Source organism: Apium graveolens, chromosome 1 (genome assembly GCF_009905375.1).
Source record: "Apium graveolens cultivar Ventura chromosome 1, ASM990537v1, whole genome shotgun sequence".
In the NCBI taxonomy this organism is placed as follows: Eukaryota; Viridiplantae; Streptophyta; class Magnoliopsida; order Apiales; family Apiaceae; genus Apium; species Apium graveolens.
The window spans coordinates 104,935,863-104,955,409 of record NC_133647.1 but is presented as its reverse complement, the minus strand read 5'-3'; the positions used below and the strand labels follow the sequence as shown (position 1 = coordinate 104,955,409).

The following is a 19,547-nucleotide window of genomic DNA, read 5'->3' as shown; positions in this document are numbered from 1 at the left end:
ATCTTACTTTACCTCTTATTTCTTTTACTCTCTCTCTCTCTCTCTCTCTCTCTCTCTCTCTCTCTCTCTCTTTCTTTTTCTCTCTATTTTCTGACGGACTTTCTTACAGACATTTTATCAAACACCTTGCAAACACACAATTTTTCTCTTAATTTCTCACAGAAATGGTACCAAAGGACCTTACCTATGATGGAGCCAAGTTTGTTCCCAACAACTACATGGCTATTCTCAACAAGGACGAGGTTCCCTCAGAACTTCACTTCATTCAAGATTTTCTTGCTCGAAATGAAAATGGGTATACTCTGACCCAACCACAGACTCTCTCAGGAAAGTAAATTCTGGAGTTTTGGAGGTCTGGAGTCTATGATGATGGTGGTAAAAATGGGTCCCCAAGCATTATTTTTACAACAGGGGAAGATGAGTATGGTTACCTTGTCTACTGTTCGACAAGCATTGCATTTGCCAGAAAACTGTAATTACAGTTCACAAGTTGGAGAGTCATCACTTCAAAATATGATGTAAAATCTTGGGTATGAGAAATCTTTGTACAAGCTGGGATAACTGAAGAGGCCCTATATCAGGAGAGAGTGGAGCTTCTTTCTCGACTGTATTATCAAAGTTTTTGCCAACAAATGCTCCAACTTTGATGTTATCCCAATAATGAGTCAGCAAATTGGGTATGCCCTTCTTAATCAAACTCATTTTGATTATGCTACAGCAATTTTGGGTTTTATAGGTGCTAGGATGAAAGAAGATAGAAATATAGTATATTTTTCTAGATTATGTTAGCTTATATATAATTTCTGTTGTTTTGATGCACCTCAAAATTTTAGTGAGACAATTTAACCTTTTAAACTTCACAAAGGGACTTTCACAGACTTATTATCTGCTGATAATAAGAAGAATGTACTAAGACCCCTCCAAATTCCTCTATCTGTAAAATAGTTCTTAGTAAATTCTGATCCTCACACATACAGTACCATATATCCTGATGTTGCACCAGCACAACCTCCACCTACACAACCTTCCAATACTCAACCACAGCCTACTATCAGAACCTACTATCAACCTGCACAATCCTCTCAATCACAACCATCAGCACCTACCATCAGAACCTCACCTCTCAAATCTCAACCCAAATCAACCTCTGGTACTTCTCAAAAGGTGCCAGTTGTAAAATCTGACAAATCCTCTAGACCCAAAAGAATTATTTCTGTGCCTAAATCTCCACCAAGGAGAAGGAGAAGGATCATTCTGAGGGATGAATCTGATGAAGATGAACAAGTCCAGGTTCCTGCATCAGAACATGTGACAGTGGAAGCTGAAGAGTCAACTCTTCAGAAAGAAAATGAAGCTGAGGGTTCTGGAATTTTGAAAAGGAAAAGACCTTCAAGTTCTGATACAGATAAAGTCACTCTCCATCTAGAAGATCAAAGAAGAGAGCAGGTGTGAAAATTACACAAGCTCAATATGAGGATGCTGAAAAAGCTATGGAAGGAGATTAGGAATATCTGATCTCATCAGAACCTATAGTAATTGAAGCTTTGACAGCTGCTGAAGACACTGTTCAAGACACAGTGATCACACCTCCTACCTCTCCAGTCAAAGAAACTGACACAGTTGAAGATTCAGGGTTAAGTCCTGAAATTGAAATTCACGGGTTACATATACCAACCGTTTTGTATCTGGAAGCACCACAAGCAAAAGAGTCAACTCCACTTATTTCTCCAATGCTAAATGCTGAAGTTCCTACTACACCAATTCTCGATTTGGAATCTGAAGATCAGAATTTGGAACCAGAATCTCCTTATGTTACACAAACTCTGTTGTTATCAGAAGATGATGAGATTTTACCAAATTCTGGAGCCAGTGCTTCAGCAAGTGCTCCATTCAGTGCTCCAATTCTTGGAAAAGAGGCACTACTAAAGTTTGTTGAAGAAGATGCTCCTGTTCCTTGGGAAGAAACCTTTAGAGGAGTTGAATGGACCAAGAAGTGGAATGAACCTGACTTCATTCCCAGCTCAAATGTTCTTACAGAATATGTTGCCAAAGCTGATGAGTTGCTGACAAGTTCTGATTTCAAGCACCAACTTAAAGTCACTGCTCTCAGTACTAAAAATCTTCAAGGTCTACACTCCAAGACTCATGAAAAGGTTGATAAACTTCAGGAATCAGCTGATAAGATAGTCCTGATGCTCAAACTAGACAAGAATAGGTTTATCAGACCAATTCAAGAGAAAGTGGAAGCTATTGAAAAAGTTCAAGAAAAGCAGCAGGCCCAACTGGATGAGGTCCTGCAGAATTAAGCCTCTCAACAAACACAACTCAATGAAATCCAAGCTTCAGTGGAACTCCTTTTTTCTCTACTCCTGCCAGATGATGCCAAAAAGGGGGAGAAGGTAGTTAAGTCCAAATGCTCAATTAGCAAATCACTGAAGAAAAAGGATGATTCTGAAGATGACCAGGGAAACCCTAGCAAGGGCAAAGGTCAAAGCAACCAAAGAAGCAAAGTTTCTTCACAGAAACTAATTTCTGATTCTAGCAAATCTTCTACACAGAACAATTCAAGTTCTGAAGCTTTGAATGATTTTCTCTTCGGAAAATTCCCTTCAACCAATTCTTTAGTTCGGATTTTTCTGGTAAAAAAAGAGACTAGTCCCCTTCCTGGCTTGAAAAGTAAGGTGTATCAAGTTTCATATTTCATTTTCTGATAGCAAGTTCTGATAATCAAATTCTGATGACAAAGTCTAATGTTCTGATTTAGTCTGGAAGTGAAGACTCTCAGAAGTTTTTATAAACTTTGAAGCCCAAGGGAAGGGAGATTACTGTCTACTATAAGGATCCCAAGATTCAGACTTTTGATGAAGAAATTACGAGGAGATTATTTCTCAAGCATAATCCTGGAATGGATTTAGAGACTCTAAAGGAGGAAGAAGCTAGATTTGCAGCTGAGAAGATAAATCTTAAATCTAAAGCTTCTAATGCAAAGAAACCTCCAAGGCCTAAGGAAAAAGGCATTATGATCAAGGAAATGTCAACTTTTGAGGCTTCAAAGCCCAAGACAAGATCACAAGTTGAAATTGATCCCAAGGCAAAAGGGGAAGGAAAGATCGATGAACCAACAAAAAAACATGAGATGAAGATTACTCAAATCCTGATGGATCCTGTATGCAAAATGGTTTAGGTTTTTGATGATACAGCTGCAGAAGATGAAACTGTTAAAACTCTGAAAAGAAAGAAAATAACAGAAGAATCTAAGACAACCTCTGACATAGATCAAGTTGTTTAGAGTGAAGACATTTCAGAACAACAAGGTATAAATGAAACAGCTAATCCTGATCAAGTCATCAAGACATCAACCTCTGACAGAGCTCAAGTTAATTTGAACAAGATGACAATTGCTGATAAGAAGAAGCTGCTATGGAACATAGCTACTCCAGTGGAACCTAAGTCTAATCTAATGATTAATCAACTTGAAACGTTTGGGTTAAGAGCCAAGCAACCTAGAGATAGAGCTGGATTAGGTTCTGATGAAGAAAAGATAAAAACAGGAGTAGAAGTTACTCTCAGAGATCCTTTCATATTGACAGACAAACCATATGAACAAATCAAACAAAAGCACCTTGACAAAGTGCTGTCTGCTCAAATTATGATAGATGCTCATGATTAAGATGATCTAAAAGAGAAATTGATCTTATTTCTCAATGATGGCAGAACTTACAGACTAGATGATACTGATGTGCTAAAGAAGTCTGTCAAAGAGCTTCAACATATTCACTACCTTCTGGAAGTAAAATCTGATGTTACAAGAAGATGGTCAGAATATATTTTAAAGGCTACAAGAGATCTTCTCAGAATCTCTGGTACAAAGGCTTCTCAGTACATTCCAAAAATAACTGAAGATGATGGAAGAGAAATTCCTATAAGGAAGAACTCTGTTAAGGTGGAAGCTATTCTGAAAGGAAAGTGTCTATGCTATAATGAAGACTCTTCATATCCTAGAGTTATCAGACTTGGAGATGGTCTTGAAAGAACATCTATTTCAACACTCAGAACAGCCATTTATCAAATTGGTGATAATAAAGATGAAGAACTGATGCAAGTCAAAGCACAGTTGATTAAAGTTCTGAGAAAAGCTGTAGTTAGTTGTCTAAATAAACTCTCATTACATTTGCACTTAAATGTTTTTGACATCATCAAATCTATTAACTTGTATATTTTTCATAATTTACAAGTTGGGGGAGATTGTTAGATATATTTGTGATGTCATGTTTAATCTGATTTGTGTTTAGTATCAGAACTTAATATCAGGACTTATCAGGACTTACTGGAAATCAGAACTTACTGAAGTCAGAACTTATATCAGAATTTAAGGCGTTAGAAGATATATCAGGACTTAAGTGCCAGAAGACTTCAGATAAGGAATACGGCTGATTTACAGGAGATGATCTGGATTAAACAAATAAAGATATGCATGGAGAGTTGGATAGCTATAGGACTACAAAAGATAATATCTGATTGATATATTTTAGGAGACAAAATCGTATTCCATATCAATTAGAAGATATCTTGTAACTGTGTACTATATAAACAAAGCTTAGGGTTTACACTATAAGTGTTAAGAAAATGAGAATATTATTCTTTGTAACCCTAGCAGCTCTTAGTGATATTGTTCATCACTGAGAGAGTAGTTTAACCTACTTTGTAACAGAGTTTATTATATTGAATAAACTTGATTACTGTTACATACTTGTGTTTTAAATCGATTTGATTGTATAAACACTATATTCAACCCCCTTTTATATTGTTGTGTTACCTAACAAAGAAGAAGTGCAGAAGGAAGCCGAAGTGGAACCAAGGAAGACTATTGTTGAGCACACTCCTCCCGAGGGTAATACAGGGGAGAAACAGATCTATCCTCCACCTCCTTTTCCTAAGAGGCTGCAGAAGAAGAAACTGGATAAGCAGTTTGCGATGTTTCTAGAGGTGTTCAAGAAACTTCAAATCAACATACCTTTCGCTGAAGCTCTTGAGCAAATGCCTAGTTACGCAAAATTCATGAAAGGTATTCTCTCTAGGAAGGTGAAGCTTGATGACTTAGAGACCGTTGCTCTCACGGAGGAATGCAGTGATGTACTGCAACATAAATTGCCTCTGAAGCTTAAAGTGTTGGGTTTCGAGCACATAAACGCAACGAAAATAGTAATTAAAAACGTAAAAAATAAGAATTTTCGAAACCCGCCGCAGGATTCATGTGAAAAATATATATTTAATTCGTAGATCAGATTGTTTACCTTAAGAAGCTTTACCAATTGGTTGACTAGTGGAGATCCAAAGCTTGTTCAATCACCACGCATCCCGCTCTCACGATCTACGCTCTATCGGTATCCACACGAATGCTTGAACTCAAGGATTGAATGTGTACTAGCACAAATTCGTTTCTTCTTGCTCTCTCCATCTTCTCCTTTGGTGGCTAGGGTTTTAGTAAAAGTCTTGCATCCAAAATCAGCCACAGAAGAGATATTATATATGGAGTAGAAAAAGAATTATACTCTTAACTAATTAGGAGTTATTAATAATTCGAAATTCCCATTTGCATTATAATTAAGTCTCACTTAATTATTTAACAAATAAATTTCATAATTATTATTAGTAAATTCGAATATCATTATTTATAATATTAATTAAGTTTGACTTAATGGTGTTGGTTTTTTAAATACGGCTTGCATGTCGTTAATCTTGTAATTATTATATCTCGAATGTAACTCGAGTTCTTCTTGTAAGTTAATTAGATTAGTTTTCATATTTCATTCTTGTAATGTACATGAAGACATGAAGATTTGAAGATCAAGGGTAATCCCACACGGAGGCCATCCAAGGAAGCAATACAAGAAAGAAGACATGTAATAGTTAGCCTGTATTTATTTTCCACCTTAGATTGACCTAGATCTTTGTCATTAGCTTGATAAAGATCACATAGGATGAAGCCATAACCAACCACATTTAATTTATCGCACTTTACATATATATGCTCATATGATGAATGCATGTGTAGAGTAGTTTATAAAGATGCATCCTTAATTAGATTTAGGATGTATGTATTAGATACGACACCCATGCCATGCTTGCTAAACAAGATAAAATCTGTAACAATTCAAGATTTTAAAATGAACAAACGATTATGAGATTCTCTTGTTTATGAAACACGGAATAAAATACAAATTTTCTTTGTTTCTGACATGAGGCGATTTTGTCAAAAGCGAGTTCATTGAACTTGTAAGGTTGTGGGTTTTAAGCGAGACCGTTGTGACTCCCTCACTACCTGGAAATCAACCATTGACGAATATTGATTTGAAGTATTTTATTCAAGGAAAAATTGGAAATCTCTTTATGATGGGATCATGATCGTTTTAAAATTAACAAAACCCTAAAGTTAATATTAAGTTGATCAGATGCCTTCCAATGAGTCCAATGCGTTAACCTCTAGATCGACCAGGAGTGGGTTCGCCAAAGCTAAGTACTCCTATCTATCGTGGGAGATGTGTTGAAGTATATTGATACTTTTTGACCATTGGGTTTGACTTAACTAAGTTATCACGATAGGATTGTGAACTTAGAGGCATAGAGTTTGGCGAGATATATTAGATAAATATGAACAAATATTGTTACACCAAGCTATCCAAGAGTTATATAGTTGATATAATTGACAAATGTTGTCTACCTAAATAATCATGTTTTAGGAGAAAAGCCAAAGCTGACCTAACGCGTGGTGAAATATGGATCTTGGCTCACTAGAAAGGATATAGAAGATATTTTTTTCGAATTAATAGTGAGGGCTATTGATTTGATAAAAATAGTGGGAGATATATATTGTGAATATATATATATATATATGAATAATCACTTGAATATAATTTAATGATCATCTGTAGAATAAGTCATTTTATGCACTTTAATATTGTAGATATCAAATGACAAATAACACAAATAACTTCTCTATGTAATAGTCCTTGAGAAAGATAAACTAACATGAAATAATTTCCTCGATTGACATGGGAACTTGAGGATTGTCCTCGGGTTCAAGGATGTCACACAAACCTCTCTCTTATTTCTTCTAACTGAGAATGAAACATGTGCAGATGTTAGTGTGAAAACACGCGCTAAAATTCACGCAAGTATACGCGTTCGCAAGTAGTATAAGATATAAATCAGATTCGTTCCCACAGAGACTGGTTTAGGTTAAGTTCAATTTATGCACCTATGCAACAATGTATGGCTATGTTCAATGCTAAGATAAATAACAATTTGGGTTTTGATTAAACTAAGAGATTATACTAAATAGCATTAACTAAGAGAATTGAGGTTGAATTACTATATATGAAAAACATGGGATTCTAACTTCATTAAATACTTCATTCAATAGCCTTATTGTTCTTAACCTTAGCTTGTAATGGTGATGACACTAATCAGATAACACGAAACTAGTAAACGCCAACTTTCATTGTATGAATACCCTACTACCAATCATCCACAAAAGAGATAGAAGTTGAATAGACACCAATTATGCTTAGTCCTTATATGTCTATAAGAATTGAAAACATAATGGTTTAATGCGCAAGTTATCTATCGTGATTACACAGGACAAGTAAGATGGTTAAAATTACTTACAAATCATGCATAACAAATACATGAACCTATGCTAGCATGACAAGTTCTAAATCTCTATATTCACTGTCGCTTCAAAATAGATTAACAAACTATCTTATATTTTAGCTACGCACATAAGACGAATAAGCACAACCAATACTAAGATATCATACAATCACCACACACCAAGATATCAAAATAATAAATATTGAAATCTATAAGTAAATCCGCTAGAATCCCATGACAACGATTAGTTCATAATCGAACTCATCATCACCATGGGTTCCAAAGAAAGCATGGTATAAAACAAGGTCTTAATAAACTGAATAATAATTAAAGTACGAATAAACGAGATCTAGGTTCAACAAGAATGAAAACGAGCATCCAAAGTTATAACTAATTCAAAGAATCACAAGTTGAAAACAAGATCTTCTTTTTCGGAGTTGTTTTGTGCTTCTAGGTCTTCTCCTTGGTATCCCAATCTTCCCGGATGATGAAAACCCTTTTTAAGTATATATACGCCCCTATTGGACTTGGACCCTTAAAATCGTCAAATTCCACTCAAATAAGGTTTTTCAGCGAAATCAGCGAAGTCAGCCGCGCATTAGCATCAGCAGGCGGGCGCTTCACACCAGCTGGCGGGCGCCTGCAACCTTTTTGGAAAAATTCTGATGAATCTTATTTTGGCCATAACTTGAGTTCTACTCGTCAGAATTAGGCGATTCAACTGCCCACGCGAAGCTAACGAGATTCTATAAAACTTGACAATGGACTAGGCTTCCAATTCTAATCACTTTTTATCATATTTCCTTTAAAAGCTCTTTTCTTCATTTAACTGATACTTGAAATGCAATAACACAAAAACACATCAAAATACCAATAACTTGAGTCCAAAACACCAATTTAAGCTTGTAATGAAGCGTTCCAAGTGGATATAAAATCCACTTATCATACCCCCAAACTTGAATCGATGCTTGTCCTCAAGCATAAACAGACTCAAAACTACAAAACAAACCTAATACATGAATGCAACTAAATGATAATGCAATTGATCCCCTCAGAATAACCATAAGCAAATAAATAAACTAATGCCTCTAAGACAGCAATGACTTAAAATAGAGTTCGAATAAATCCCACAAACCAACTCACAAACCAGAAACGTGCGTGTATGGAATGCTTAACAGATATGCTTCAAAACTAGATCAATCACCATAACTTAATTATCTTCAAGGTAATCACAAGCTTATACAAAGAATATATTCTAGACACAAAATGACTTATAACACTTCAAGATTATTGGAGTTTATTACGGAATCATGCTTTTATTCAACACATAAAATAAATGCTTATTTGATCGTGTAATGAGTGAGGTCCATAAAAGACTTATGCAATGGTATCCATTTAGCGAGCGTTAGGTTAGAGGATCCCAGACTATAAAAGCCTTAGGTCACTAGGCACAAAGTCCCCTAAGAACTTAATAACTCGAATACCAAAGAGCCCACTCGTGATAAATTGTGCACTGAACCATATTCTTTTTTCTTCTTCTTTTTTTTCTTTTTTTTCCCAATTTCTGAGCAAGTGCATTTCGCTCCATCTTGCTCAACCCTAGACTACTCGCATACAATACGAGCCGGCTACTAGACATTTGACGCCTAGCCACAACTAGCAATGAATTCCAATTTTCATCTTTTTATGCCTTTTATCATTAAGAGCCTATCAGGCATTCTAAGCATAAGCAATAGATTAACCTCGAAAACCATCAAATCATGACAACAATCTAGCCCTTAAGCATACTCAAAGACTTAGTAAAATTACAAGTGTTTCTAGCATGCAAATCAATTCATTAGGACTTAAACATCCCTCTATTCGCCATCACCACACTCAAATCAACATCAACTTATCAAATATCATAGTTCATCTTAAGGGATCATGCTAAATATGCATGCAAATGCAACTATATGAAATCACATAAAAACAAACAAATATGTCCTAAATGAACAATCATACAAAAATATGAATGAACTACAACTAAACATGCAATATGAATCTATATGAACACACACTACTAATCCTTACATTATCACCCCCAAACTTAAAATTTTCAATGTCCTTATTGAAGGTAATAATAAGGATTTCAGGCATACCTAGTTCTTGGAAAGATCACCCTCTTCGGGTGGAGGATCAGGTGGACAATCATCCTTGCCACTAGTGTCTCGGAAAATAGTGCCCAAAGCCTATGTCGAATCTGCAGCAAAACAACGGTGAATGTCATCCATGGCCTCCATACGCCTAGTTACTCGTCTGTACTGCGCATCACCAACACCAGTCCTATCAACTGCCTGTTGTGCATGAGAAGAACTCTCTGTAGGCACTGGAGGATCCGTTCGGCTACCCTCTACATCATCAAAAATATATCCCAGCCCCTTATCATGGGGTGCACCTAAGAATGCATAACTCAAGTGATCTGGTAGTGGGTTGAGCTCAAGTGTGGGAGCATCTTCACCAGACAGCTCGAGACACTCCTGAAAAATTGTCAGCTCTGCTAACCCAATAAAATCGAATGGTATATCCAACTTTCTCTTCCACAGAAGTGCATTCAAAACTTGTAATTACTCTGCTCCTTCCTTGTCATCAATAACTGATTTCCCCATTAAGGATCTCTCTAAGATCTCTGACTTTCCCAATTTCTCAAGTTCCGAATTCACGACTGAGTCTACCCACTCTACTTTAAAGCACTCTTCTTTAGCTGTGGGCAACTTTATTGCCTTGAACACATTAGAAGTGAACTTTTGATCATGAACATTCATCGTAAGATCTCCTTTTTGCACATCGATCATAGTTCGGCCTGTAGCCAAGAATGGTGTTCCCAAGATAATGGGAATCTTCTTATCTTCCTCCAAGTCTAAAATGACAAAATCAGAAGGGAAGATGAGTTTATCCACCTTGACCAAGACATCCTCCACTATACCTCGTGGATAAGCGATGGAACAATCAGCTAGTTGCAATGACATGTATGTTGGTTTCGGTTCAGGTAGACCAAGCTTCTTGAAGATAGACAAGGGCATAAGATTGATGCTTGCTCCCAAATCACATAAACACTTGTCGAATGACAAGTTTCCGATGATGCAAGGAATAGTGAAGCTTCTAGGATCTTGAAGCTTCGGAGGCAACTTCTGTTGCAGCACAACACTACATTCCTCCGTTAGAGCAACAGTCTCTAAGTCATCCAGCTTCACTTTCCGAGAGAGAATACCTTTCATAAACCTCGCATAGCTAGGCATCTGTTCAAGAGCTTCAGCGAAAGGTATGTTGATATGAAGTTTCTTGAACACCTCTAGAAACTTAGCAAATTGCTTATCCAACTTTTGCTTCTACAGCCTCTTAGGAAAATGAGGTGGAGGATAGATCTATTTCTCCCCTGTATTACCCTCAGGAGGAGTGTGTTCCACAGTAGTCTTCCTTGGTTCCACCTCTGCTTCCTTCTGCACTTCTTCTTCAGCCACAACTGCTTTTTCTGAAACTTGAGATTTTTCAGGCTCTTCGTCTTGCTGAATTTGGGGGCTTGCGACCTTTCCAGACCTCAAGGTGATGGCATTCACCTGTTCTTCAACTTCTCTCTTGCCTGGATTGGCTTCTGTATCACTAGGTGGTCAATTCAATAAGGCGTTAGCAATTTGCCCTATTTGGTTCTCCAGAGTCTTGATAGAAACAGCCTGGCTTTCGCATATAAGAGCTTGAGTTTTGCACATAATCCTCAACTCCTCCAATTCAGATTTTTCATTCGAATATTGACCTGCACCTTCATGAGTTTGAAGTTGGAGTTGTTGTCTTGGTGCCAGTTGTTGCTAAAAACCAAGAGGATTAAATTGCTTGTTTTCAAACTGTTGGAACGACTGTTGCATCCCATTCTGATTGTTGCTCCAGCTGAAGTTAGGATGATTCTAGTTGTCAGGATGATTAGTGTCTGGAACTGGTTGCTGCAATCTCTGAAAGTTGCTCACAAATTGAGCTGATTGACTAAATATAACGCATTGCTCCGTTTGATGTGAACCTGCACACAGCTCACAAACACTGCTTATCTGCTTAACATCATAGTTAGCCAGAGAATCGATCTTCATAGACAACGCCTTTAGTTGAGCAGTGATAGCCGTAGTTGTATCCACTTCAAGAACTCCTACTACCTTGCCATGTGGTAATCTCTGTATTGGATACTGATATTCATTAGCAGCCATCAGTTCAATTAGATCATAAGCTTCCTCATAGCTCTTTGCCCATAATGCTCCACTTGATGCTGCGTCGAGCATGGGTCTTGACTGTGCTCCCAACCCATTGCAAAACAATTGATGATCATCCAATTAGGCATTCCATGATGAGGACACTTCTTAAGCATCTCTTTGTAGCACTCCCAATCTTCACACAAAGATTCTCCCATTTGCTGCGCAAATTGAGTAATAGCATTTCTGAATGCAGCTGTCTTCTCCATAGGGAAGAATTTAGTGAGAAACTTTTGAGCAAGATCTTCCCAAGTAGCAATCGAACCAGCTGGTAGAGAGTATAACTAGCTTTTAGCCTTATCCCTCAGAGAGAATGAAAAAAGTCTCAGCTTAATAGCATCTTCAGAAACACCATTGAATCTGAAGATGTCGCAGATCTCTATGAAATCCCTAATGTACGTTTTGGGATCTTCCGTTGGAGAACCCCCAAACTGGACTGAATTTTGTACCCATTGAATTATGCCAGGCTTGATCTCAAAGGTATTAGCTGTGATAGCTGGCCTGACAATGCTGGATTGAATGTCATTGATCTTGGGTTGAGCAAAATCCATCAAGGCTCTCATTCGTGCTGCTGGATCTCCCATTGTAATGAGTACCTGAAGCATAAACAAATAAACCGTGAAAGTAGACGAATTCGAGTCGCTGAACTTTAACGACCACTGATGACAAGCACATAAACTAAAAATTAACACCGAGTCCCCGAAAACGGCGCCAAAAACTTGTTAGTGCGAAAACACACGCTAAAATTCACGCAAGTATACGCGTTCGCAAGTAGTATAAGATATAAATCAGATTCGTTCCCACAGAGACTGGTTTATGTTAAGTTCAATTTATGCACCTATACAACAATGTATGGCTATCGTTCAATGCTAAGACAAATAACAATTTGGGTTTTGATTAAACTAAGAGATTATACTAAATAGCATTAACTAAGAGAATTGAGGTTAAATTACTATATATGACAAACATGGGATTCTAACTTCATTAAATACTTCATTTAATAGCCTTATTGTTCTTAACCTTAGCATGTAATGGTGATGACACTAATCAGATTACACGAAACTAGTAAATGCCAATTTTCGTTGTACGAATATCCTACTACCAAGCATCCACAAAAGTGATAGAAGTTGAATAGACACCAATTATGCTTAGTCCTTATATGTCTATAAAAATTGAAAACATAATAGTTTAATGCGCAAGTTTATCTATCGTAATTATATAGGGCAAGTAAGATGGTTAAAATTACCTACAAATCATGCATATCAAATACATGAACCTATGCTAGCATGGCAAGTTCTAAATCTCTATATTCACTGTTGCTTCAAAAGAGATTAACAAACTATCTTATATGTTAGCTACGCACATACAACGAATAAGCAAAACCAATACTAGGATATCATACAATCACCACACACCAAGATATCAAAACAATTAACTATTGAAATCCATAAATAAATCCGCTAGAATCCCATGACAACGATTAGTTCATAATCGAACTCATCGTCACCATGGGTTCCAATGAAAGCATGGTATAAAACAAGGTCTGTTAGATATATTTGATAATGTCATGGCTAATATGATTTATGTTTAGTTTTCAGATCTTACTTAAACAGGATAAATCAGTACTTACTGGAAGTCAGGACTTAAGGATATCAGTACTTATATTATCAGGAGATAATCATCAGAAGATGGATATCAGAACTTAAGTGCTGAAGTATGTTCAGATAAGAATAGTCACTGTCGCTTCAAAAGAGATTAACAAACTATCTTATATGTTAGCTACGCACATACAACGAATAAGCAAAACCAATACTAGGATATCATACAATCACCACACACCAAGATATCAAAACAATTAACTATTGAAATCCATAAGTAAATCCGCTAGAATCCCATGACAACGATTAGTTCATAATCGAACTCATCGTCACCATGGGTTCCAATAAAAGCATGGTATAAAACAAGGTCTGTTAGATATATTTGATAATGTCATGGCTAATATGATTTATGTTTAGTTTTCAGATCTTACTTAAACAGGATAAATCAGTACTTACTGGAAGTCAGGACTTAAGGATATCAGTACTTATATTATCAGGAGATAATCATCAGAAGATGGATATCAGAACTTAAGTGCTGAAGTATGTTCAGATAAGAATAGTAGCTGATTAAAGGAAAGAAGATCGAGATAAACATAAGAAGAGATATGCATGAAGAAGGAGTTCCGTGAAGAATGGAATACTTGGAAGAAAAGATATCTGATTGATATATTTTAGGAAGCAGAATTATATTGCATATTAATTAGCGATTATCTTGTAATTGTGTAGTATATAAACACAGACATAGGGTTTACACTAAAAGTGTTATCATATTCGAGAAGATTATTCATTGTAACCCTAACAGCTGTAACACCCCCAGATCCGGGGTCGGGGATCCGGGTCGTCACGGTCTTTCTTTCCACAATATCACTTCACTTAATTAATAATAAATAACCTTATGCTGTGACCCCACACTAACACACACCACAACCCGTTATAGTCTCAGAGATGAAATTGAAATAAGTACAAGTCTTTAAATCCACAATTTAAAAGTTATTACAACCCAAAATGATTACTTGATAAATTTACAGTTAATTGCCATTATCTGCCATAAGTTATAATTATACATAATTTGATTCCCAAAAATAGAATGCCTGATCTACCAATAGATCTACCTCTGCAGCTATAGCAGCCACAACATCATCGGGAAGATGCGGGACGCTTCCCACGCGCTTGCGCTGGGTCTGCTGGAGTCTGGCCATCTTTCCTAACTGTTGTTGTGTGATGAAGAAATAAAGCAAGAGTGAGCCTTACAGCTCGCAAGATAATATATAGTGATAACAATAATATAAGTATCTAAATGGATACTTACTAGAATCTTTTATCATGTGTAAGATAATTACTTACTAGATATAAGTAAAAACAAGGGATGAAGTTACCAAATACTTCACTATACTTATATCATTTATAAAGCTACTTGAACTACCACTGTTCAAAGTATAAAGAGCTTTCAACAGTTCATCACATAGATGAGACTACAAGACAAGATTTGAATAGATTAAATCTTTGAAATATTATTAAAGGAAATGAAGTTATGATATACTTCATTAAGTTCTGATATATATATACATATATATCCATATATACATCTTCTTTATACATTTCCTGAAAACCTCTGTCATGTAAAGTATGAACAGAGTTTGGAACATCCAATGAATTTTGGAAAGGAAAAGAATTTTGGCATAAACCAGATATCTCGCTGATCAGGCAAAGATACCAATAAGTAACCTTTTCTACTAGTAGATGGACGAATTCCCCACTGGTCATCACCCTGGTCGCAATAGGACCTTATGCTGGACTGCCACTCAGCCACTTATGCATTTGATGGACTCCCACTGAGCCACTTACACTATCATGGACGCCCACTGAGCCCATGTTGCTTATGCCGACTCAATAGATGGACTTACTTCCCGAACGTTGGGTAAGTAATCAATTCATTTACCAAAACTGCAACCTCGTTGCGAATATAAAATACACCACAGAGCCGGATCCCTCAGGTTTTGAGCGAGTATTTAAATCCCCTTTGAAAGGAAGATCTTAAATATAAAAATGAGTTTTGGGATCCGCTCTAACTTTTAAAAATCATTTTGATGACTCGAAAACATTTTTAAGAATGTTTGGAGTAATACTGATTTATTAAAATAAATCAGTCCCGATATGAAAGAAATATCTGAATATTATTATTTAAATAATATTCCCATAAAGAATGATTGAGGTAGAAGTTGGAAAACTTATACTTGAAATGAATAGCAAATAATCAAAGATATACTTATACGAAAGTAATATCTTTATTTGAATAATCAAAAGTAAGTTGATTATCGAAGCATTATTCTTTAATAAAATAAAGAATATTATTAAATAATAAGCGGAGTCATAATACCTCGAATGAATATTATAAATAATATTCATTAAATAAAATAAAGGAGTCATACATCCTCAAATAAATATCCAAGTAATATTCAATAAATAATATAAAGGAGTCATAAGTCCTCGAATGAATATTCAAGATAATATTCAATAATAAAATAAAGGAGTCATAAGTCCTCGGATGAATATTCGAAATAATATTTAATGAATAATATAAAGTTATCGAATAACCCTTATTCGATTAATAGTTTTGAAAACTATAACCATATATATATAATTATATATATATACATATATACAAAATCTACTTGGGATCCTCGACTCCCGGTTTTAGAAAATGTTTTCACCTTTGGGTCCCTATACTAAGGGTATATGCAAATTACCGCTATCCTCTAGCATAGGTATTATCAACTGAACCAACAGATATATATGGAAAGAATATGAAACAGGCATGCATATGTACCATATAACATGCTACAATATATCACAAGAATTTGCTATAACAAATATGCATTTAACACAAGATCATGCATATACACAAATACATCACAACAACAGTTATAACAGGTAGAAAACTTGCCTGAGCGACTTGGGGTGATAAAAGGCTCGGGACGAGTCTGGTAACCTATAAACAACAAGTAAGTTGGAATTAAACCAAAGTCACTTGTAAATCTATACTTTAACCAACTTAGACTCTAACGCTCGCTTTGCGCTTACTAATTCTCTTAAGTCACTCGAGTACCCTCGACTCCACCATTTTTAATAATTTAACCATTACGAGTTTTAAGGCGATTCCTTCGCTGGTGTCTTACCAACTGCCTATTACACCTTATATAAATGTTTCATACTTCAATTAGTCCTTTAAGGTCTTTAACCTATGTTTCAAAGTAAGGCGAGGGGAAATGTTTCGTTCGCGAAACGCCGTTACTTGAAATGGTCGTTTCTCCTAAACCGTGCATCGGAATCGAACGAACTACATATCAAAACGAAGCTCGTAACATGAACTATCTAAACATGGCAATGGTCAAAATCTAGCAGGGGGTTCTCGGGTCCTAATGTTATGCACAAAAACAGTCTAAAGAAAATCGGACGTTACGACGGCTATGTTTACGCGATTTCCCAATTTTAAACCATTCAACAACCATCACAATTCAACCCCAAATCAATCATACAACCAACATCCATCCAAACCACATCATAACAGCCCCAAAAAATCCACATTAACCATTTATACTTATTCCCCACATGAACTAAAAGCTTTACTTAGGTTCTTTAACTAATTATCAAGATTTACAACTCCAACAATACCACAAAACCAACTAATCTCTACAAACTCAACCAAACTTCAAAAAATCAAGCATCATGCTTCACATATACTATATCAAACATATTCATTCCTAATTACTCAAAACTAAATCTAGGGTTTGTAGTTTATACCTTCCTTGGAGAGTGGAGAATCAAGAGAATGGCTTGGAATCACCCTTAAAGTCCTTATCCAAGCTTAATCTAAACAAAACTTCAAGAACACAAATTTTAGTTCTTGAAAAACACTATTCACCATCTTCTTCCATGATTTATAGAAAAAGATTGGCTTGGAATTAGAAGCTTAAACTTATAGGAAGTATGTAACTATCCATGGGGAAGCTTAGATAAATACCTTGCTAAATAGTAAGTGATGGAGCTTGGATCTTCATTTTCCTAAGAAAGAAGCCGAGAGCTTCAATGGAAAAAAGAGGGTTTTGTGTTTTGTTTGGTGAAAAAAATGAAATGTTTGCTTGGTTGGTTGATTTTTGTGTTGTTTTAGGTTAATTACTTAATTAACCTTGATTTTGTGTGGTTATAATTCAACCACACTTCCTTCCCTTCTATGTCATGCTTATGTCATCATGTGGTGTCATCCTTCCCTCTTTGTCCTCTTCCCATTGGTTGGATGACATCATCCCCTCTAATCTCTTTGATTAACTTCCTAATTGTTTGCCTAATGACCGCTGATCTGTTATACGGTTCGCTTAACTTTCGTTCTCATTTCTCGTTTGAGGGATCATACCCGGGATCTTATTACTTAGGTTCCCTTAACCTTTCTCAATACATTATATTCCTTTTTATGATCCTCTATTATAATCCTTTAATTTAAATTCTTTTTATCCTGCTACCTTATACTCAATTCTTTCCGTATCTAGTGGATTTCCGGGAAAAATCAAAGTGTTCGGAAATTGGATTCTGACGATCTTTACATACACTTATATACCACATAGAGTACTAATAATATCCCAGAAGATCAATAACAGAACCCCTACATAGTGTGGCATGAAAAGTTTTCTCATTCAGCAAAAACACTATTCATAAGGGTTTCAAAATTTTCCAAAAATTGGGGTTATTACAACAGCTCTCGTGATATTTGTTCATCACTGAGAGGTAACAGTTCCATACTGTAACAGAGTTTATTGTTTCAATAAAGTTTGTTTTTTGTTACTTGAAATATTAAAAGTTTGATTTGATTGTATTTTGCACTGTATTAACCCCCTCTACAGTGTGTGTGACCTAACAAGTGGTATCAGAGCCTATCTGTTAACGCACATACAGTTAAAGATCCAAACACAATCATGTCTGACACAGAAACTCCAACTAAGCCTACCAAAACTGAAGAACCTCCAACGACACAAATTCAAAGTCGGTATAAAACCATCAGAGTTCCCTTACTGAGACCATCTGAATATGCCATATGGAAGGTGAGGATGACCATGTTTCTGGAAGCTACAGATCCAGAATATCTTGATAGAATCAAGGAAGGACCTCACAAACCAACCAAGCTCGCTGTTGCAGTTGCAGGTGAAGCAGCAAAGACCGTACCAAAGGAGAAGAGTGATTATACTGCTGAAGATATCGCATCAATTGCTAAGGATGCTAAGGTACGACACTTACTGCAAAGTGCCATTGATAATGTAATGTCAAACAGGATAATTAACTGCAAGACTGCTAAGGAGATATGGGATGCTCTGGAAACAAAGTGTCAGGGAACTGATAAAATTAAGAAGAACAGGAAAGCAATACTCACTCAAGAGTATGAACACTTTGGCTCAAAGGCTAATGAATCATTGACTGATTTATATGATAGATTTGTCAAACTCTTGAATGATCTGTCACTGGTTAATAAGGAGTATGATCTTGAAGATTCAAACCTTAAATTCCTGTTAGCTCTTCCTGAATGTTGGGATTTGAAGGAAACAACAATAAGAGACAACTACAGTCTTGATGAAACAACTCTTGATGAAATTTATGGAATGCTCAAGACTCATGAACTTGAGATGGAACAAAGAAGCAAGAGGAAAGGAGGAAAGTCAAGGACAGTTGCTCTTAAGGCTGAAGAAGAATCCCCCAAGGCAGCTACCTCAAGAAAAGACAAGGGTAAAGCCCTTTTCACAAAGTCTGATACTGAGTCATCAAATTCTGAAAGTGATGATGACTCAGATTCTGAAAGCTTGCCCGAGACTGATGCTGATGAGGAGATGATGAAGCTGTGTGCTCTTATGGTGAAAGGGATCACAAAGATTGCATACAGGAAGTTCAGGAAGGGAAAGAAGTTTTCCAGGAAAGGCACAAGTTCTGATAAAAAGAATTTCAGAAGATCTGAGGGCAGAGGAGGAAAGTCTGATAGAGGAGATTA

The 19,547-nt window shown here is 36.2% G+C and overlaps 1 non-coding gene across 1 annotated transcript; it reads left to right on the top strand.

Moving 5' to 3' along the window:
- Positions 1-12,008: 12,008 nt before the first annotated feature.
- LOC141681827 (small nucleolar RNA R71) lies at positions 12,009-12,115 on the top strand. The gene has a single exon (XR_012559256.1). It is a non-coding gene; the product is annotated as a small nucleolar RNA R71 (small nucleolar RNA).
- Positions 12,116-19,547: the final 7,432 nt, after the last annotated feature.